This window comes from Euleptes europaea, chromosome 7 (assembly GCF_029931775.1).
Source record: "Euleptes europaea isolate rEulEur1 chromosome 7, rEulEur1.hap1, whole genome shotgun sequence".
NCBI classification, from domain to species: domain Eukaryota; kingdom Metazoa; phylum Chordata; class Lepidosauria; order Squamata; family Sphaerodactylidae; genus Euleptes; species Euleptes europaea.
The window spans coordinates 50,084,162-50,106,760 of NC_079318.1; the positions used below are offsets into that span (position 1 = coordinate 50,084,162).

At 40.8% G+C, this 22,599-nt stretch overlaps 1 protein-coding gene across 5 annotated transcripts in view; it reads left to right on the forward strand.

Annotated features, from left to right (window-relative positions):
* Nucleotides 1–22,599, forward strand: part of ESRRG (estrogen related receptor gamma) — a 516,565-nt gene that overhangs the window by 357,172 nt on the left and 136,794 nt on the right. The window lies entirely within an intron of this gene.

The window sequence follows — 22,599 nt, forward strand, 5'->3', positions numbered from 1 at the left end:
CAAACTGAACAGATAAACCACTCAGGGTATCCTATTGGATAAAACATCCACGGGTAAAAAAATGCACGCTCTGCATTTGTGATGCTCCGATTTCAACTGCTTGTCACTACATTATGGGTGTTCATTGGGTGTACACATTGACCATGTATCCAGCTGGCTTTCAGTAGCTGTAAAATATCCTTGAGAGATCTTGCTCATCGGTTTCTCAAATTAAAAAGAATAATAAAAAATACAATATTCAAAATCTAGAATGAAGTTAAGAATCAGAAACAGACAACTAAAACCAGCAGCAACCAAAATGCCTTCTCAAAAGAGAAGTCAGAAAGGAAGTAGTCAGATGGCTTTCCTTAGACCAGTGTTCTTCAAACCATGGGTTAGGACTGTTAGATGGAGTAAAGAATCCCTAGAGATCTGCCATTTGCTATGCTGCTTTTTAAGAAGGCCCATGCTGCTAGTGTCCATGCATAGAGGGCAAGGATGCCACACCACCTTGGCTCTCTTTGCACACACACTGACAAGAACAGCAGGGCGGCAGGTGAGGTCACTTGGTAATGGAGAGGTTCTCCATGGTTCTGACCATTGGCTTGTTGCTCACTGAAGTGTACCTCCTAGTGCTCAGCTTCTGTTTTGTCCCATGGTGGAAGGGGAGGTGGGGGACGTATACGATTTTGATGTGCATCTAGATCATTATGCATCTTTCCATAAGAAAGACTTTGAAGCTTGACTTTGGACATTTCCAATAAATGCGGAAAAGAGAGTAAGGAACTACAGGTATTTAGAGTTAGGATCTATAAAATTATAAATAAACAAGTAAACATAATTTCTTTATATGTTGGTGGAAAAGAGTGAAATTTCACCTTTTTTTAACTGTTCAGGTGAATTGGGTGTCATTACTGGATGTGCCACAAATCTGGAATTCATATTGAGTTGTCTCAGTAGCTAATAATGTGGTGTTAAGCAATCATTTTAAAGTACCATTTGTAATGAAATACGGTTTGATCTTCAGTTCAGAAAGCAAAACATACATTTTTTCTGGGTAACCAGTTTTCTCTCAAGCAATGTTTCCAAAATAATATAGGCTCACAGAGTGATGGCAGGCAAAAAAATTAGGCCTATCACACACCTACAGACGTATTCTTACTGGATTATACTTACTAAGAATAAACCTCATTCTGTGTGGCTGCTTTGGCAGACGCTATGATCCTGTGAGCCAAAGCCTTTAGTCTTATTCCGGAAAAATTCCTGGCTAATTCATTGGGGATTTTGCTTCACTGAGAGACACAGGACTTGGCCGTTTTTATTCTGATGTGAGTAGGATTTTTGCTCGTGGAAAACCTAATTTGTTTCATAGTACAAAAAACCTTAATGGATGCTTTTAGATGAACTCAGACATGAAAAGCATGCTTGAATGTGACACATTTTCAAACAGACTATGCTGCTTAGCATATTTGGCCTGTTAGAATAGAAACCCATTGTTAGAGCTCTAACATGTGACTGCTCTGTTTGTAAATGTGGCAAGGATTTTTTTTTTTTTTTTGCAATCTTCAAGTGGTAAGATCTGTGCGGCGCCTAAGTCTGTGAAAGTGATCAGCTTGGATTCTTCTCTCAGCCATGATGTTGCTGTTCTTGTTTAGTTTTTAAAAATGGCGAGGGAGACTTTTCCCGTTACTTCCAATATGTATCATTATGCAGAGGAAACTAGGCCTACTAAATATTCTTCAGTACTGAAGTGGGTAAATTATTGGGTGTGGAAGCAAGAGTCTCTTGAATCTATTTCAATTTTATGCCTTTCAAGAGAAGACGGTCTCTTTAAACTCTCAAATGGTGTTCCAAAAAAATATCTCTTTATCTGCCTTACGTTAGGAGAATCCTGATAGTCAATTAGGTATAGTCTCAAAGACAAAAAAAAATTATTTCAGAGAATTTCCACCCTTACACACTTGTATAAAAGTTTTTTATATTCCAGAGCAGGTGTCCCCAGCTATGGCGCACACTGACATCTTTCCTGGCGCCCACCAAGAGTTTTTAGAAAGTGAGCAGTGCCAGATGGGGTTTTTGCCCACTAAGGCTTCTGTAGCCATTTTATGGCTGTGCCCATCACAGTATGTCAGAATTCCAGAGGTGCCTGCAGGCTCAAAAAGGGATCCCTGTCCTAGAATATGAACGGTCTGTCATAGTTTTATTTTGTTAGTTATACTTAACAAATAAGGCCTGATGGATATTAGATATGGGAAGTATTACAGAGTTCTGCCTAATGATTGAAGTAGAGAAGCATTAAGGGGAAGAAGATTTTTAAAGTGTCAGATGTCTAAAGTGTCACATCATAGTTTCTTCCAGTAGCTTCCATTCAGACTTCCATTGTGATTTAAGAGCATGTTATTTGACCAGAGAGACATCTTTGCAAGCTTTGGGAGTATTTTTCTTCTAGAGAACATACATCATCATGTTGACTATCTTGACATGAGTGTTCATCTTCATTTTTTCTGCCACCAAGTCACAGCTGACTTATGGTGACCCTGCAGGGTTTTCAAGACAAGAGACGTACAGCAGTGGTTTGCCATTGCCTGCCTCTGTGTAGCAACCCTGGACTTCCTTGGTGATCTCTCATCCAAGTACTAACCAGGACTGATCCTCCTTAGCTTCCAAGATGTTACAAGATCAGGCTAGCCTGGTTTATTCAGGTCATCTTCACTAGGCATTATAAAATCAACACCCTTGCTTTTGCAGGCACACCTTTCAGAAACTATACCTAATCCTAGAGTTGTGGTCCAGTTTCATTATTTGAATTAACAATGCCATCCTAAGAAGAAAAGACCATTGATCTCTTAGAAGGGTGCAACTGTTCTTGGGATGGCACTGTAAACTAGTAATCTAGTCCAAAACTGTCATTTTAATCTAGCACATGTATCATCAGAATGTCTTTCTGAAAGTAAATCTGGAGAAAAATGTCCCCTCTCTTTAATAGAGGTTTTACATGTGGAAATGGACAGCCAAAGCTTTTTATGTCACGGAAGTAAATAATCTCACCTGGTAAATAACAAGCAATTCAGCCTCTTCTACAGGGTCTGGGTATTTTCTCCAGGCTAGTTGGTAACCCTAGCACTTCCTGCTTCTTTGGAATGTGCAAAACAGCCCTTAGTTTGACTTTACTGATCTCTATTTCTTGAGCCTAAGGGCTGCTTTCACAGAGAAATTGAGAGTTGCACCAGTCTTTTCCCAATTCTATAGCACAGTGGAGTAGGCTCTGTGTAACTGGCCCTAATTCACAAGTTAAGGAAGTGTTTGCCTGTTAGTATTTGTGTGTGTGCATTGTGTAAATAAATGTGGATGGAAAAATGCTAGAATGGCATCGCTTCTCAGCCTTATGGCTAAGATCAAGTGTGTGCTAGAATGGCTAAAATGCCTTCCTCATCAGGAATAAACCTTGAAGTGGGATCTGTTCTAATGCTAATTAATATGACCGAACCATGATTCTTAAGGACCAATATCAGAAGCTAACAGAAGATGTCACCCTTATTCCTCATTCACTCTTTCAGATGCAGGTTGTGATTGTGCTTTTTAAAACTTGTAATTAGATCACAACACATCACATTGCTTAGGTTTTATTCGACATTAATAACTTATAGAAATTTGGTGATGGAATATGGCTTAGGATCTGTGAAATATGGCTAGTCATTGTAATTTCCCCTGTACACAAATGAAAAACTGATTATAATTTTTCTTTTCTTTTAAGTTAGATGTAGTTTACTTCTTGCCCTCTCCCACTATCTTTTTGGCACATTGTCTCAAACATGGTTTTATGTGTAGGGAAAGATTGTAATCCCATGTCAGATCATGCTGAAGCAAATCTATTCAAATGTAAACCTGTTCAATTCAATTACAGGTCTGTAATAACATTTACTGTTACAACTTTCCTGTTGGCCACAGCAGTTGCTACGTGCTGATGGCACAGTATGCCTAAAAATTGACAGCCCAAATCAATTTACTCATAAAACTTGATTTTATTTCAGGTCTGGCAAGTAAATTTTAACATCACATCTCTTGCTAAAACTTATGCTGAATTGTCAACATCCTTCTTCTGTAAATAGTTTCACTAAAGCAGCTGGAAAATATTTTAAAAAGAACAACAACCTTGTTGGATCAGATGAAAAGGTCCACCTAGCCCATTATCCAGTGTCTATCATGGGCCAGCCAGATGGCAAATTGAAGTACTAGCTTCTTTAAAAGTGCTTATGACCCTTCCAGAAGGCAACTCCCAGTACAGAATAAAATGTTGGCCATGTGTGTTCACATTCATGCTTCTCTTCTCACAATATAGATGACAAATGCAGTGTATATGGTCATTAGATATCATTACAACTGTACAAGCAGTGGTCACCGCCTTCACATTCTTTTTCGAAGGAGCTCATGGAAGCATGTTTATAATGTAGACAGATACAAAAGTGTACCATGCCAAATCTCTGGGTGGCAAACAATTAAAAGCAATAACATATAATGAAATACCAAAAAACAAAAACAAAAAGTTCTGTGCAAGTGAAAAGCCATTATTCTTGTAGAAATGCTCCTGATAGCAAAATAGGAAAAGGATCAAGAAAAGACGGCATTAAGAAGATAAACTTTGGTTTTGGTGTTCGTTCGGTATGAGTCAGACAGAGGGGCAAATGTCCCTATACAAATAAGGGAGCAACCTGCAGTTATTACGATGCAACAGGTGCTTGCTGAATATAGCCTTGCTCCTCAAAACACTTGTCCTTGTTGATGGAGCCACCAACAACAACAATGCTTAGAGAATCAGACCGGCTGCATATGGTTTAGAAAGCCTTCTCTTTCCCCACTGTTGCTATGGACTGTTCATTTCCAGTTTTTCTCATGCTGGTAATGGCCAAGGTATTTCCTGTGTATTAGCATCTATGCATCTACAGTTGCTATCTTTAATTACTTATGCTCTGCTGTCATTTGAAATTCTTGAGATCTCTTTTAGTAGCTGGCCACACTCGTTTGTTATCTGAGGAGCTGATGCTTGTTCGCTAATTGGACGGTGTACCATAAGTTCATTTGGTAATCAATCAGCGCCGAGACAGAAGAGAAATGGCTTTGTTTTTGTTTATTTCTCAGTTCCTTGCAAGTCAACATCAAGCACTCTGTAACTGATTAAAATGCTCAGGATAACAATTTGTGGGCTTTGCTATTCAGTTCCAAATGGAACAGAAGATTTCCCCGTGATATAAAAAATGGGCAACCATTAATTCTTTTGTTAATAAGTTCCAGTGCCATTTTTTTTTTACTAAGATTAACGAAACCACTGAAGTATTCCTGTTTAGATCTATTATTCTTTGCAGTGCCTTCCTGAAGGAAATATGTGATGTACATGTGTGAGGGTCCTATCTCTCTTTTTGAACCCTCACAATTTTTTCTGCTGTTACTAACAATAATAACGACTGAGAGGGCTTTTAATATTCTTTAAACTCCACAGTCTGTCACCTTTGTTTGTGTGAGGAGAAAGCTTCCCTTTCCTCCCCCCAGGTGAAATTGAGAGGCTTAGAGGCTGAAGCTAATTTTATAATAATTAATACAACTTGAAGTTTATTATTTACTGAGAGGTAGTTAGATTGTTTTTCTTCAAGAGAGGCACAAAGCTTAGATGGTTATGAGCAGTTCAAATCTTAAATGATTGCAGATACAGTACTTAGTTCTCAGTACATTTTCATCAGGTTATTCAGTAAACTACTCAGATGTTGTTCAATATATTCGTATACTCAATATACTCAGTGTGGACTCAGTTTACCCTAGCACACAGAATACCAGAAAGTGGAGCTCTATCCACAACCTTTCCCACTCCTCAGATTTGCCCACCTCCTATGGAAAATAAATCTTCCTCCCCCAAAACACTGAACCAGGAGTCCCCCTATTTCAGGAGCCACCTCCCACTTAGTGACTGAAGAAAGGGTCATCTCTCTACCACAATCTTCTCCTTGTCACCACTCAGGTTTGGTTTATACATGCTAGGTAATATATGAACACACAGGTCCCCTTGGTTTCAAGAAATGGCATGTCACAACAGTTTACGTGGACTTAGACATGTAGTTCTTGAATCTTAATTCACATTCTGTGCATTCCAAGCATGCAGGCACAAGTCCAAGAGTGGCTGCCATTTTTGTCTCAGGCAGAATGTGCATACCGGAGTAGGGTTGCCCGGTCCCTCTTCGCCACCAGCAGGAGGTTTTTGGGGTGGAGCCTGATGAGGGCAGGGTTTGGAGAGGGGAGGGACTTCAATGCCATAGAGTCCGATTGCCAAAGTTGCCATTTTCTTCAGGTGAACTAATCTGTATCGGCTGGAGATCAGTTGTAATAGTAGGAGATCTCCATCTAGCACCTGGAGGTTGGCAACCCTATAGCGGAGTCCTGGGCAAAGCAGCAGTTTGTTAGGGCTGCTTACCTTGCCCCTCTCTTATATGTGGCATTCTTATGTGGCTCCATGAGGTAGTCAGGATTTTCTGACCTGTGACTGAAATTATCAGAGTAATACATGAGTGTATATCCTATGCAGTAAAGGGTAGTATGTATTCAGGCCATGAGTAAAGGCATTCATAGAATGTGCTACAAAATGTATTTAGGCATACTCTCAAAAACAGTAAGCATAAGCAACTTCTGACTTTATACATAAAATTGTGTTATCACCTTCTATGAGGCCATAGGGAAAAAAGCTTATTTAATACCATTCTTCATAGCAGAATCTCCTTTGCAAAGGCTCCATGCATAATAGATTGCCAAGGTAAATTTCTTTCATAGTCTAATACCATTACACTGCCAAGCAGAAAACAGAAGTCATTGTGTGAGGAAAGGTAAGTCGTGACTGCCTTAAACTGGGAAGAAGCAAAGCCAGAAACCTTTTAAGGATGTTCAAGCACAAACATTTCTAAATGGATAAGTCAAAGGAACAAATTTCTCTTCATGATATTCCTTGTGCTCACTTCTGTAGTATTATACCTCAGCTGCATTTACATTCAATGCAAAATGCTAAAGAATATGGAGTCATCTTATTGAGAATGTTCTTAGGCTACATTTTTTCCTAAGTTTTTAATAGCTGATATGATATTTTGGTTTCAAGCACACTTATTGCAAATTTGGATCATGGATTCAATTTACCTGATTTGATTTCCATTCCTTTTGAGATAACAGAAGCTAGTTATCAAATTATAGGTTAACATATAATGTAGTCTTGTAATGAAACAGTAAACTGGAAAAACCCAGTTCAGGTCATCAAGCCTTGAATTCTGTATCCTAAAATGACCTGTATCCCCCTAATGCATGTCATATAACTGGAAGGAAAGAAAAACAGCAATGTACATTGCTTATGTATTGTAAGATTGTGTTTCAACTGATATGCTAAACAACTTATTTGAAAGTGTTCGATTTGAAATGAAATTCTAGCATAATCCAACAAAATCTATGAATATGGGGCAGAAAACTCTAACTTTTTCCATTGCAATTCTTTCTTGCTGACCCAGGGCTAAAAGGGGGGGGGGAATGCTGACGCCTAAAGTTATAAGTAATAAACTTCTTGATTAGCAACTTATTGCAACTTAACTTTATTAAACAACATTTTCATAACAGTTACTTGGAAAGATTGAAATGATCTCATCTATGAAAGATGTTGACAGTTCTTGGTATTGCATAAAGATATTTTTTTTAATGCTTTTAGGGCTGGGGAGATCAGATGTTATGATTTAATCCCCCCCCCCTTCAAATTTTGGTGTTCTGCTCAACTGTTAACACAAAGTTAAGCCAACAAAGTACGGACCAAAATCCCCCCCCCCCCATGTGAAGTCCTGCCTGAGTAACATTAAACCTCTGGCATCAAGGAGTGCTCACATAATGCTCGAATAGACAAACCTTTGTGGGCTTGGCACCAGACATGCTGGAAGTCGAAGAACTCCGCATGACCTCCTCAATCACTCAAAGCAAGACAGGCTATCAAGAAACACTAAAATTACAAGCTGTAAATATCACACGTGTGATCTCATACAGGGCTGTCCCTCAGATCGTCCCTGGGTATCAAAGTCTGCCTTACTATAGAAACAGTTCCAAACAACACTTCATTGGGCCAGTTACAAACTGGGCCACACCTCCCCGGTTTAGCCTATGATGTCCTTTTGGTCAGCTGCTTGGAGTTTCTGCCAGCCTGCAGCATCTGTCATTTTCCACCATTTGGGATACTCTTTGTTTGAGCCAGCTGATGATTTTATTTGCAGTCTGCAACATGACTTTCATGTTCAGGGCTGACTATGTTAAAATCAGAATAAGTAACCAATATGCTTCTCATCTGAGTGCACTCACAGCAGTCAGATTAGCGCCGATAGTTTTCGTTTGTGCCAGATAAACAAAAATAGAGCATGCCTAATGCGGTGAAAAGTGGGAGCTGTGCAAATCCAATTTGAAATCTGGCTGTTTTAGCTTAGAAAACGTTTTCATGCTCTTGTTAGTTGTAACAAAGAGACCCGACTGCATTTTGAGCACACACCACATACCCCTGTCATAATGCACACCAAATTCTCAAGCCTGAACTAAGAAGAAAGTACTGGATTAAAAACTTGATTTTATACCCACCAGCTATTTAAGATTCAAGATAATTCACAATTGTTTATATACAGTGACTAATAACTAGCACTCATCAATTTACAACCCCCCTTTAGTCAATTTATGTATTTAATTCATTTATACCCCGCTTTTCTCCCCAATGGGAACCCAAAGCAGCTTACATCCTGCTCCTCTCCTCTGTTTTACCCTCGCAACAACCCCTGAGAGAGAGGTTAGGCTGAGAGAGTCGACTGGCCCAAGGTCACCCAGCAACCTTCCATGACACGAGTGGGGATTTGAACCTGGATCTTACAGAGCCTAGTCCAACCCTCTTAACTGCTACAGCACACTGGCTTTCCGGTGTGGCTCTCCCTCTCTAGTCAATCCCTTCCTTATGTATAATGTCACTGAATGTTTGTGTACATTTGAACTACTGGGCGTGGGGGAAAGATCTGTCATGGATTTATATTTATTTCTAGTTTTATTATGTATAGTTTATACATACAATGCAGAACAAAGCCTAGCCCTCTCACATGGTCCCCAGAAACTACAAGTGGAATGTCCTCAAGGTCTGGATGGCAGCAGAAGTTGAGAGTTGCATATCAACATAGGAAAAAAACTATAGGAAAATCAGGATTGCTTATAAGAATTGTATGAATATGTAGTTTTTTGTGTGTGTGTTTTGTTTTGTGTCCCAATTTCATTAGATTTCAGGCTGTAATTGTTCCACAACAGGAAGACGAAAGGCAAGTGACTGGTTAGGCTTAGTAAAAGATCTCTTTCAGGGATAGGGTTGCCAGGTCCCTCTTTGTAACCAGCGAGAGGTTTTTGGGGTGGAGCCTGAGGAGGGCAGGGTTTAGGAAGGGACTTCAATGCCATAGAGTCCAATTGCCAGAGCAGCCATTTTCTCCAGGTGAACTGATCTCTATTGGCTGGAGATCCATTGTAATAACAGGAGATCTTCAGCTAGTACCTGGAGGTTGGCAACCCTACTCAGGGGCTACTGACTGGAGAAGCTGTAAGCTTCATAAGCAAGAGGGCATGAGAAGCAGTGGGTTTAATCAAGTAGTCGGGTCAAGGAAGTAGGGAAAGAGAAGGAAATAAATTATACAAAGAGTAGGAACAGGGGAATTAATATACTTCTTACACTGAAACCCCCTAAAATCTTAATTGTATATGAACCTACTACTTTAAGATGTTGGGAAAAACCTAGCTGGAATTTGTCTGGCATTGTGGATTGCTGTAGAAACCACAATGAATGCCTGCCCAGGCCACCCCTCTGCAGAGTCTGTGACCAGGATGCAGAGGACAGGAAAGGGCATTGCACTTGGGGGCTGTTGAGATGATGCAGAATAGAATTTGTGGAGAGCATAAGCAAGAGGTAAGAAAACCTCGTTGGGAGAATGGAGAGTCACTTGGGAGCAGCAGGAGCGGGGAGGTGCTAAGAGGGGGAACTGTATTTCCCCTCCCCATGAGACCTCAGAGTTTCCCCTCGTACTGTGTCTAGTAGTAAAGTGCATCCCTTGTGGCTATTTAAAAAGCAGCATAACCAAACAACCCATAGACAATATATTCAGAAGACATCCCAGGGATGTAGAAAGAGACAACTTTGTAAAGTAACTGGAAATAAAATGCACCTTCCAAAAAGGCTGATGAGGACTGAGTGTGTTCCGAAAAGTTTAGAATATTGAGAACAGCTAAAAGTCCGATAAGGAAAAAAAAAGGAGAATAAATTAGTTTTCTCAGTCCTCTAAGTGCTGACAGAATCTGGAGATGAGGGTTGGGTATTTCCAAAACTAATTTCCTAGGGTTGCCAGATCCCTGGCTGAAGCAGGAGAGAGTTCCCACAGTTGAAGCGCTAATGTAGAAGATGACTTAACAGCCACCCACCTCCCCAGTGAAAGCTGGGGTTTCTGTTAAAGGACCTCTGCTGAAGATCTAATTCTTAGGGCGGTGGGGGCGGGGAGAACGCTAACATAGGAGGAAGCATGTTTTACATGTTTTAGTGCCAGAATATGTGGGCTTTTAAAGGCCATAATCAGCACATAGCATTTTCTAGAAATTGAACCTACTGTTTTAAACCAGTGGAAAGTACTTTTGAAACTGGCAAAATGTGATCCAGGTAACTGTTGCTGTTTATTCGTAATTCAATAGTTAGTTCACATCAGCAGTTTTCTGACAGATCCTGGAATTACAGCTGATCTCCAGACTACAGCGATCCATTCCCCTGGATAAAATGGCAGGTTTGGAGGGTGGACTCTATCGCATTATACCCTGCCCTCCCCTCCTCTGGTTCTAGGGTAATAGCTGGAGATCTCCTGCTATTACAACTGATCTCCAGCTGATAGAGATCAGTTCACCTGGAGAAAAATGGCTGCTTTGGCATTTGGACTCTATGGCATTAAAGTCCCTCCCCTCCCCAAACCCCACCCTCTTCAGGCTCCGCCCCAAAAATATCTTGCCGGTGGTGAAGAGGGACCTGGCAACCCCACCTGGTTCCATCTCCAGGAATTTCCTAATCTGGAGTTGGTCAACTCTAAGGACTGTGCCGCAATGATCATCTGGAAAAGGACAAGTTGTAACACCAGCCATGTAAAATAGTATGGCAGTTCAACAGCCAATTAGACAGAGTTAAATTGAAGGGAATGGTTTAGAAGAATGTAAGTCTGCTTACTGTTAGAAACCTGAAAAGTGTGAGATGGTTGATAGGGTGGTGGGCTTGGTTGAGGGCGACCTAGCTCTGAATCTTCTCACCCTAACTTCCTTCGCAGAATAGTTGTGAAGGTAAAATGGGTGGTGGACTATGTACATAACTGGCTGAATCCCATAATATTCTGGAACTAGTCTACCTTTGAAGTAGTTCATAGATGCACTCACATGCCTGCAATGGTATACTGGGTGTTTACTGCTGTGTGAATCTTCCTGTATTTTAGAATCTGCCTAGATTCCATCTCATAAATGTGTGATGGGCATCTGTAAAAAACAGGGCTTTTCTAGTGGCTGCCCTGACATTGTGAACAAACTTCCCACTGATATAATCTGTTGTTCCCCACCATGCTTGCCTTTTTTCATGGGCAGGTAAACACTGTACTTTTGCCAGCCATCACAAGATCTACGCTGGAACATTCTGTTCCCACACCCAGCGCTGTTTCTGATTTTATGACCATTTTTAATTACCGTTGTGAACCTCTTTGAGTGCTTTAACTGTGAAGTGATATAGAGGTTTTGTAAAATAAATAACCTAAAGGGTTGCCAGGCCCCTCCTCACCACTGGTGGGAGGTTTTGGGGGTGGAGCCTGAGGAGGGTGGGGTTTGGGGAGGGACTTCAATGCCATAGAGTCCAATTGCCAAAGCGGCTATTTTCTCTAGGTGAACTGATCTCTATCGTCTGGAGATCAGTTGTAATAGCTGGAGATCTCCAGCTACTACCTGTACAAGTATTGTTGTTTTTTCACATTTCTGTACCATGGATTACAGTGCCTTATATGTTGCAGAGTGGAAATTAGAGCTTGTTGTACTAGTTCTGCTGCGTATTTGCATTACTTGTATTATTTTTGTAGTTTATCAGTAGTGGTTTTGTAGCATTACCTTTGTAATATACTGACTAATGTTATAGTTAGTGTTTGTGAGCCTGCGTGCTGATCTTTTCATTTGCACTGGAGGTTGGCAACCCTATATATAAAGGAGAATCCTTTTGCAGGCATGTATTTTGCAAAGTGTTTGTAAGCTCCTTCCTAGATGACCGTGCACAGGGTATCCTGTCAAAAGACATCCTGCTGTTAGTTCAGCAGGTTTCCCTATTTCAGTTATTGTGCCCTTATCTTTATCCAGCTCTTTGGATTGTTGACTGTTATGTTATTTTTCTGCGAAGGAAAGAAGGATCTTACACTTCGATCTGAAAAGGGTCAAACAGGAGCCTCAGTGTGATCTCCTTTATCAAGGAATCCCTTCGTTTGTAATCCATAGAATTTATCTAGACTATTGCAGCCAGGTTTGGTCAATTTCTGAAATGATGGGTAATTTCCCATCTCATATGCTGCATATTGTTTGTGGGTCTGATTCTGAATCTTTCCAGAAAATGCTGACAGCTCGATGAAGAAAATATCAAGGTGGTAACTGCCTTATAATTTCACACTGAAAATGCAGAGGGGAGATTATGTATGCAAGAATAATTAAAGTCCTGAATGGGCATGAAATTGCATGGTCCATTTTTGACCCTGGTTGTTTAATTGTTGCTCGTTTTTCTTTGACATGCCAATATGCTTGATAGTTATGAAAATTGTTGTGCTTCCAGTTTGAAAACTTGTGAACCAGGAATAAATGCTGAAGAAAATCTTTTCATATTCACTACCTGGAGGTTGGCAACCCTATATATAAAGGAGAATCCTTTTGCAGGCTTGTATTTTGCAAAGTGTTTTTGGGATATTCTACAATATTAATGTAGCTTTTTGCCCTCTCTTACTTAAATTCTGTTGGAACAATTCCAAGATTACGTAACTGTTCTCATTTACACCTCTGATGAAATAGTTGACTGATCAGCTGTGAATATGATTATGCCTGTGCTTTAGGGGGAGAATATTATATTTTCCCTCTTGAGTTGCACATGGGATAATCCCCCCCTTTTAAAAATAATGATGATGGGGGGGGGGAACTTGTCTACAACTACATATCATTGTGCAGTGTGCATGTGTGTGCAGATATGCAATTGTGTCTTTGTACTGAATGTACCGCATGCAGATTCTGTTAGAGTTGCATCTCTTAGCAAGAAATGCTACAGTGCCATTGAATGAGTGGAGATTTTACTCATTGCTGGAGGTCCCCCCCCTCTCCTTTTCAGCTTCATGTATGGCAAGTGGAGCAGAATACTGATGAGAAATCACTTCCTATAAGCATCCCTTTCTGTAGGCTGCCTTTTTTTAATCAGATGGGAGGAGCATTAATTTTTCTAGTTCTCACACTGAGGGCAGAAATACCCTCTCTTTGTAATATTATACCTTAGACTGCTTGACCCTGTTCCCTCCAGGACATCTCTTTGGTGATGCTGAATCCTATCTGGATAGTTGAGATGCTTCAGTAACATCTCATCTCTAATTAAAATACTTGTTATGAAAGGTTCTTAAATACAGCCACTTAATGAAGTTAAAAAATGCATTTGGATGCAGACTGTGAAACTTCAATTGCTGGAGTTACTCTCCAGGGAGAATTTTCAGTCAGAAGACATTTTGAATTACTACCTATCCATCCTATTTTGCTCCTATTTATTTCTTTAATTTCCTTCCTTTTTTATAATGCTGGTCAACTGGAATAAGTGCTTCCCCTGCCACTTTCTCCCTCCTCTCTACTTTTTTTTTACATGGATTGGACTGTGGCATGTGCTTGGCAAAGTGGCTTCTTGGGAATTTGAAAGTCTTTGAATGTGTTATCTGATTAAAGGGATGTATGCGTCTTTAATTCTCATCTGCAGTTCCACCTTTGACCCTATCAGTTGAAGCAGAGAGGAGCTAAGAGTCAGCAAAGTCCCCGATTCAACCCAAAGACCCTGAAATGCTTAACCATTTTGTAGACCACAAAAGATGATAGTGTTATTGTCTGATCTACTTTCATTTTTGAGCTGGTTTATTTTGCTTTTTTATTTAGTATTCTGGCTATTGTGCTGTATGTGCAAGAAGGTCAGTCTAGAAAAAAATAACTCTAATAGTTCTGTAAAGTATGCTGGAGGCAAACTTAGACTTGGTTCTTACAACTCAGGAAAAGAGGTGGAAAACCTGTGTCTCAACTATGCCAGTCTCAAAAGCAGGAGGTGACTGATATGATTGAAGCTGATCCTAGTCTTTTCTCCAACATCTGGTTTCCTATGTGCTGAGCCATATTTTAATGGAGGAGTATTCCATTGTGTGAGCCTCACATGCAGTCTGACACAGTGATACAGCCCAGAAAGAGGTTTTGCCGCTGACCTGCTGTTTGTGACAATTGGGTCTTCTCACAGGAGGCAATAATTTTCCTTAAAGGAAAGGTTTGTACAGATAAAATAAGATTAGAAATGCAAGAATCTTAGGCTCTATACCAGTGACTTATTGAGTAAGACAAACCAAATTGTAGGTAAATCATCAAGCAAATTTGGCTGTGATTTCTGCATACCTATTTTCTGCCAGTGCACACATAATATATAAAATTGTTTGTATGCAAAGTCCTGTTTGTACATTGTAGAGCAATAAATAATTTGCATTAATTTAAAAATGATTACATAAGTTTTCCCAGTTTATAATGTCAGTTATACCTACTCTAACCCTGATCCCTCCCCTGTTAAGATTGTTTTTCCTTATCCCTCACTCATAGGGTTGGCAGCTCCCAGTTGGGAAATACCTGGAGATTTTTGGGGCAGGGTTTGGAGAGGGGAGGGACTTCAGTGCTATAGAGTCCAATTGCCAAAGCGGCCATTTTCTCCAGGGGAACTGATCTCTATCAGCTGGAGATCAGTTGTAATAGTAGGAGAGCTCCAGCTAGTACCTGGATGTTAGCAACCCTACTCACTCGGTTGGCACCCGCCACTGGAATGATCAAGGGCACCTTTAGAATTTCTAAAATGTTGAGAATTTTTAATCGAAATAGTAAATGTTTTGAATGGTTATAATATGGTAATATGGTTGTAATATGTTGTGAGCAGCCCTGAGCCCTGAATTACTGGGGAGGATTGGGATATAAATCAAATAAATAAACAGTCAACACATTTCCTCAGTGACTGAAGATGAGCAAGAAAACTGTACCAAATTTTTTAATGTATTAATTTACATTATTTACAGTCTGCCTTTCTCCCTTGGTCTCAAGGCGGATTACACAGAATGAGTCAATACAATCGACGGATGGGCCTAGTGCTATTATACTGCTAGTTCACAAGTCACTGTAAATGCAAACTATACGGTTGGGTTTGAAGGAAGTATGGTTGCCAACCACCTGGTGGGGGGCCAGAAATCTCCTGTGATTACACCTGATCGCCAGGTGACAGAGATCAGTTATTCTGGAGAAAATGGCTGCTTTGGAGGGTGAGATCTATGGTATAATATCCTGCTGAGGTCCCCTCCCTCTCCAAACCCCATCCTCCTGAGGCTCCACCTCCAAATCTCCAGATATTTACCAAGTGGGAGTTGGCAACCCTAGAAAGAAGAAATAAAAAACCCAAATAATATAATACCACTATCATTTATTAATCCAGCATTTCTTAATTACCGCTATAATTTATTAACCAAGAGCTTCTTCATTATTTTGACATTGTTGTGTATGGAGTGTTCCTATATTTAAACATTTGCTCCCATCTAACCACGAGCTATAAACATATGGAGGCAGTCTTCTGGGTTCTTGTAGGTTATCCGGGTTGTATGACCGTGGTCTTGGTATTTTCTTTCCTGATGTTTCGCCCACAGCTGTGGCAGGCATCTTCAGAGGAGTAACACTGAAGGACAGTGTCTCTCTGTCCTTCAGTGTTACTCCTCTGAAGATGCCTGCCACAGCTGTGGGCGAAACATCAGGAAAGAAAATACCAAGACTACGGTCACACAACCCGGATAACCTACAAGAACCGATGAACTCTGACCGTGAAAGCCTTCGTCAAAGTCTTCTGGGTGTTTGTCCCTACGTAGATGAGAAGCCGTATCTTTCCTCTTTACAGCAAGGACTATTTTTACAGAACCATTTCAATCAAATTGAAGTCAGATCATGCCAGCTAGCTGTTTAGGAGGTCGGGGTGGGGTCGGGGAAGGGAGGCTGTCCCACACACCTGCCTCTGTGAGAAACATATGACTGCCAGGATTTAGCTTTCGAAAGGCTCTAAAATGCAGCCCAAGATGCTTCCTGCCGGCTCTGTTCAATTGGGAGCCTTTAATATTTAACAAAACTGGTTAGAATGGACATGTTTTAAAGACAGAGCTACGGGGCTTAGACTGAAGCACATTTTAAAACCAAGGAACCTGCAGGTAGAGTTTCAAATGTGTCCCACCGCTTTTTGGGTCTCCCCCTCATTACTGCCTAGCACCAACATCACTACATATTAATGGTGATTCCCCCTCCTTAATGTTGAATTTAACTTGTATGTGAGAGGGTTTCATAGCTACCATCTGTTCCCTGTCAGGTTAGGTTTTAAGATTTTAAATAGTAATTATTTGTATGTTGTTAAGCTTTATATTCTTTTGCGTATTGATTCTTGTATAATTGTGTTGTCGTTAGCCACCCTGAGCCCAGCTTCTGCCATGAAAGAGTGGGGTATAAATTAAATCAATTCTTTAAAAATACAGTGACTCACCATATTTACTCTGGGTTTACTTTATAAAACATTAAAGAAATTGTACTTGAGCTGTGTCTCACACCAACCATCCTTCTCCATCCAGCTTCAGCCAAATCTTGTCATTATTTTTGCACATTCTACCTGATTCTCGCTTGATATTTCCTTATCCAGATATATAAAATACACACAGAGAATATTATAATGTTATGTGAGCTAATTGTGCAAACATTTTTAGCATCTGCTATTACAACTGATCTCTAGCCGATAGAGATCAGATCACCTGGAGAAAATGGCCGCTTTAGCAGTTGAACACTAAAGTATTGAAGTCCCTCCCCTCCCCAAACCCCGCCCTCCTCAGGCTCCACCCCAGAAACCTCCCATCGGTGGCAAAGAGGGACCCGGCAACCCTAATTATATAATTGGGGCCTTTCAGTGTATGCGTTTTGTACACTGAATTTCCTACACCTGTGTACAAAATGCATCACAAGAAACGAGCAGCGCACATAAATAACATAAAGTAGAATTGCCCCTTTCTACAGCTCCGTTCTCTTCTCTGTAAAAAATAAAAAGTTTTCATATACAAGAATGCAAATTAGCCGTTCCAGGATGGGGAAGAGAAAACATTCGCCAGGAGCATATGGACAGCTCTTGAAAGTATATCTGATGTACGTAATAATGCAAATGGCCCCTTGCTGTGATGGAATCATAGCAATAAGAGTTCAATACTAAAGTGTTCAGGTTGCACCTGAGCTGGCTGGAGCCTGCCAGCCTCGGCAAGCCCACTGAGAGCATCTGTCTTGCCACCACCTTGCTCACGCTGTGTCCTCCACAGGCGCTCAGATTCTTCCGACTACGAGCATAAATCATCCACCTGTCAGGAGATCTTTCTGCTTGGATTATGCAATGCCTGCCTTCATTTGGAGGCGGTGTGAGCCGAAGATTGCCGCAAATGGTTTGCATTCATTGTAATGCCATGCCGGCATTTTCCTAGCTTTAATGAGGGATCAGGGCGATGATGACTTTCTGAGACAATGGAAACCTCAGCCCGGGCTTGCTTTTGTGTATTTATGTATAGCCTACTTTAGAACTCTTTCTTTTGCATTCCCCCCCACACTTCTTTTCTTTTATGCGAAGACATGAATGGCCTGAAAATTCAAGCAAAGAATAAGCGTTGCACAAAGCCAGCTGTCCGCAGTGCTGTACATTGGCTGGCTAATGTTACTTTCCTCTAGATAATCAATGATTTTTTTTTTAAAAAAAATCATGCTGTTCAATGTTGATTATCTATTCATGCAGCCTCTGGAACTGGGCAACGGCAAGTTTGTTGTCGTTTTGTCTAAAATTCCAGCTTTGTGAATTATTTTGCTGCGGACATACGGCTAGAAAATAAAGTGCATGATCCCCATCCAAACCCTGTGCAGGTGTTCTCATCTGCGTGTGAAGAATCTGAGAATTGGAAGTCTTCACATTTACTGCACTATTAGAAACATGTGCAATGGCAGAGCTCCCCAGCATTGCCCTGAATAGGCTCTCTGGTGAGGCAGGATAGAAATTTTCTAAGTAAATATGTGCATGGGAGCTGTATGTTCTCATTGGCATTCCTTTGTATGCATGCCTGTTCTGTTTTGAACCTTTTCTTTTTCAAATTTAGTCATTGACAATACATTATTTACTTTTCACTAATTCCTTTCTGTGTACAAAGCTCACCTTAATTCATCTTTAAATAATTTTAACTAAAGTGTCACTTATTTGTATAAGACTTGTTTAGGAGTGGGGTAGTGGCACTTGTAGGGTTTCCAGCTCCCGGTTGGGAAATACCTGGAGATTTTTTTTTGGGGGGGGGAGCCTGAGTAGGGTGTGGTTTGGAGAGGGGAGGGACTTCAATGCCATAGAGTCCAATAGTCAGAGCGGCCATTTTCTCCACGTGAACTGATCTCTATCAGCTGGAGATCAGTTGTAACAGCGGGAGATTTCCAGCCACCACCTGGAAGTTGGCAACCCTAGGCACTTGCCATATATGCTGAAGGTCCCTGGTTCAATCCCTGGCATCTCCTGTTAAAAGGAGGTGGTCTCAAAGATCATTTCCCGAGACTTTGCAAAGCCACTGCCACTCAAAGTAGACAATACTGACCTTGATAGACCAAAGGGTTTCCCATTTGCTCTTTTGCGGATTCAGAGAAATGAACAATTTGTTCAGGAAAATTTAGGGCCTTGCCAGATGTATGCTGGGAGTTGATCAAAGAATCAAGTGACTTTTAAAAATGTAATTTTCAGGTGCTCAGGGGTCCAATTCAGATTGGGACGGTGGTACACAAGGATGGGGTATGTAAACCCCCATTCTATTTTCCAGCATAGTGTAGTGGTTAACAGTGTTGGTTTGGAGTGGTGGACTCTAATCTGGAGAACCGGGTTTGATTCCCCACTCCTCCATATGAGCAGCAGATGCTAATCTGGTGAACTGGGTTGGTTTTCACACTCCTATACATGAAGCCAGCTGGGTGACCTTGGGCTAGTCACAGCCCTCTTAGAGCTCTCTGAGCCCCACCTGCCTCACAGGGTGTCTGTAAGCTGGTTTGATTCTTCCTTAAGTGGTAGAGAAAGTCGGCATATAAAAACCAGCTCTTCATCTTCTTCCCACAAGCACCTGTAGCTGTAAGTAACAAACAGCAGCTTTGCAGTGCTATTTTTGGTTGGGTAAATAGTGAGGGGAAGGTTTAAAAGCCCCTTATCCCTATGCAGACTGGCCCTGACTGAAATCGGGCCCCTGTGCACCTCACAATAAAGTTTATACAATTCCTGGTGCATGGGGAGCAATATTAAGGAGGTCTACTCAGAACTAACTTCCATGTTATTCAGAAGTACTTTCTCCTAGGAAAGTGTCCTTAAGATTGCAGCTATCAATACCTATAAGGACAACATTTTTAAAAACTAGAACAAGTTATCACCGTAGGAAGGACAAAATTGATTATTTCTGTGCCCTCACACAATATATATTAACGTTGATAAAAGTAACCGGGGGAGGGGAGAGATTTTCTAAATTGCCAGCCTTGATTTATTTCCCTTTCACGATGACAGTCTTGTCCCATCCTGGCCTGATCATTGCACCAATGCTCTGAGTATCCCAGAACTATCTAAAAACCGTTCACAGATGGTCAGTGATATTGGCGGTAGCTAGACCGTGGACTGTGTTATACTGTGGTCTGTACCCCAGGCATGAATCTTTGCTGTATAAATCTATGATTCCGCCTTGGTTTTTTTCTGGAATGAAAGAGGCTGATAATGAAAATTTTAACAAAGGGAATGTGTAGTCACTACATTTGTGCATTTCCATTTTATTTGGTTTTAGTATCAAGCTAATCTCCCACGCTAATTTTATTCCCTTCTCAGTGGCTATAGTTTTAGGGAAAGCTCTAGTGGATTATCCGCAAGATCTTTCTTCCCCTTCTTCTTTTGGTTTTGTCGATTGCATTTGAAAACTACACACATACATACACAAATTGGTGGTTTTTTGATGATACACATGCAACACAACACTGGCATAAGCAAATGAGTTGGGGTGGGGGTGGGGACTTCAGTCTCCCGTCTATGAAGAAATTAGATTTATCATCAGAAGTAAAGCATTCTCTATTCGTTTTCTGAAAGGTGCTTTTTGACAGACCCTTTGCAGTGGACGTCATGCTCACAAAACGTTCTGTCACGAGGCTATTTGAATATGGTGACAGGCTCATTATCATGTTGGAGACAAGTGACAACACCACAGACTAGAAACGGACAGACTTGCCAATCAGCTGTTGAAAGGATTGCTGTTGAAATAGCGCGTTTTTTTGTTATGAGAACAGTAGTACAAATTGACTGCATTAATTCTTTTTTAAAATACATGCCTACACTGTAGTTATGGGTCTGTCACTTTATGCATTATTATTCGCTATTTTTAAAGGTTTATTAGTAAAAAAAAAAATAGTCCCATGATATCAGGAGGGCAAAGTATCCTGAACAGGGAAGTATGTTATGGAAATAATTTGTATATTGCATTTTTAAAAATTACTAGTTTTCAACTGAGATATTCCTAAAAGGATATAAGGATTATGAGAGGGGATTTTTTTGGAGTTACTATAGGGGAAAAATTAAATTTGCCAAAGCAGAACATAAACTAAGAGCAGAATACACCTCTATTATGCTGCAACCTCATTTGTTGTCGCAGTGTTAATATATTCAAGACTTGCAGCCCAATTATTTGCCTCTTTACTCAGAAGTAAGTCTTAAAGTTTTCAGTTGGTCCTATTCCATGGTAAGTGTGGATAGGATCACAGTTTAAACATTGCAAGTTCAACAGTAAAGTCCTAAATTCTTAATTTTTTTCTCTAAAGATGCTAGTGAAATCCAGTTATATCAGATTATACAATCGAAACAGGGTAACTGCTCATTGGCTGAATCTTGCTGTGAGGGAGTTTTTAATAGACAGTCTGACCAAACTAGTCTCAGACCATTCAACCCAGGCATTTAAGAATGGTTCTCTGGGGGCATGGATTCCTTCACTCAACTTCTAGTCTCTGAGACTTGATCCAGATACTTAAAGAGCTATATCTAAGTCCTGGATCAGAATTTCTTTCCCTTCAGTCTCCTCCTCAGTCTCTATAAACTCTGAGAAAAAAATAAGTAAAAACAGGGAGAGGAGGTAAGGGGTGTGTTTTATGTTAAAGGTTGTGGGTTTTGACAGAAGAGGTTCAGATAAAATCTCCAGATGTGGAGAACGATAGAACAGAAATGGGACAAAATGGTGGGGATCTGATCATTATGTAGTTAATACAAACTAGATATTCAATAATGTTTTACACTTTAATATATAGCACAGAATACAGCTGCCAGTCTCCAGGAGGGCCCTGGAGTTCATGTGGAATTACAACTGCTCTCCAGATTACTGTGATCGTTCCTCTGGTAGAAATGGGAACGTTTGGAAGGTAGACTCTGTGGCAACATATCTCCAGTGAGCTCCTTCCCCCAACTCTGCCCTGCCCAGGCACTAGCCCCAAATCATCATGACATTCCCAAGCCAGAGTTGGCAGCCTTAGCACAGAATCACAAACGTCCTTTTTAGTAAGTAGTTGCAATGCTGCTACTTCACATGGAGCATAATGTGTGATTGTTCATTTCTACCCTCACTGTTTCCTCAGCTTTGGTTTAATACATTTTCCTCAATGCCTCCCCTCCGTCGCTACCTCCAGACTAGGCAATGGTGGTTGCAGTAATGATTGCAGTTGTTGGCATGTATGCATAGGAGGATATGTTTCCTCCATATACTTCCAACTTTTCCCTGTGACTAAGACACCTGCAGGAATTCACTTTGCTGTTTAGACCTATTAAGAAGAAGAAGAGTTAGTTTTTATATGCCAGCTTCCTCTACCATTTAAGGAAGAATCAAACCGGCTTACAATCACCTTCCCTTCCCCCCCCCCTGCAACACACCCTGTGAGGTAGGAGAGGCTGAGAGAGCTCTAAGAGAACTGTGACTAGCCCAAGGTCAGCTGGCTGGCTTCATGTGGAGGAGTGGGGAAACCAACCCAGTTCACCAGATTAGCGTCTGCCGCTCATATGGACGAGTGGGGAATCAAACCCGGTTCTCCAGATTAGAGTCCACCTCTCCAAACCACCGCTCTTAACCACTACACCACGGGGGTAGATAGTATGCATGGGGGTAGATAGTATGCATAAATTAAATAGCAAGTTCAAAGAATATCATTGCCACATGT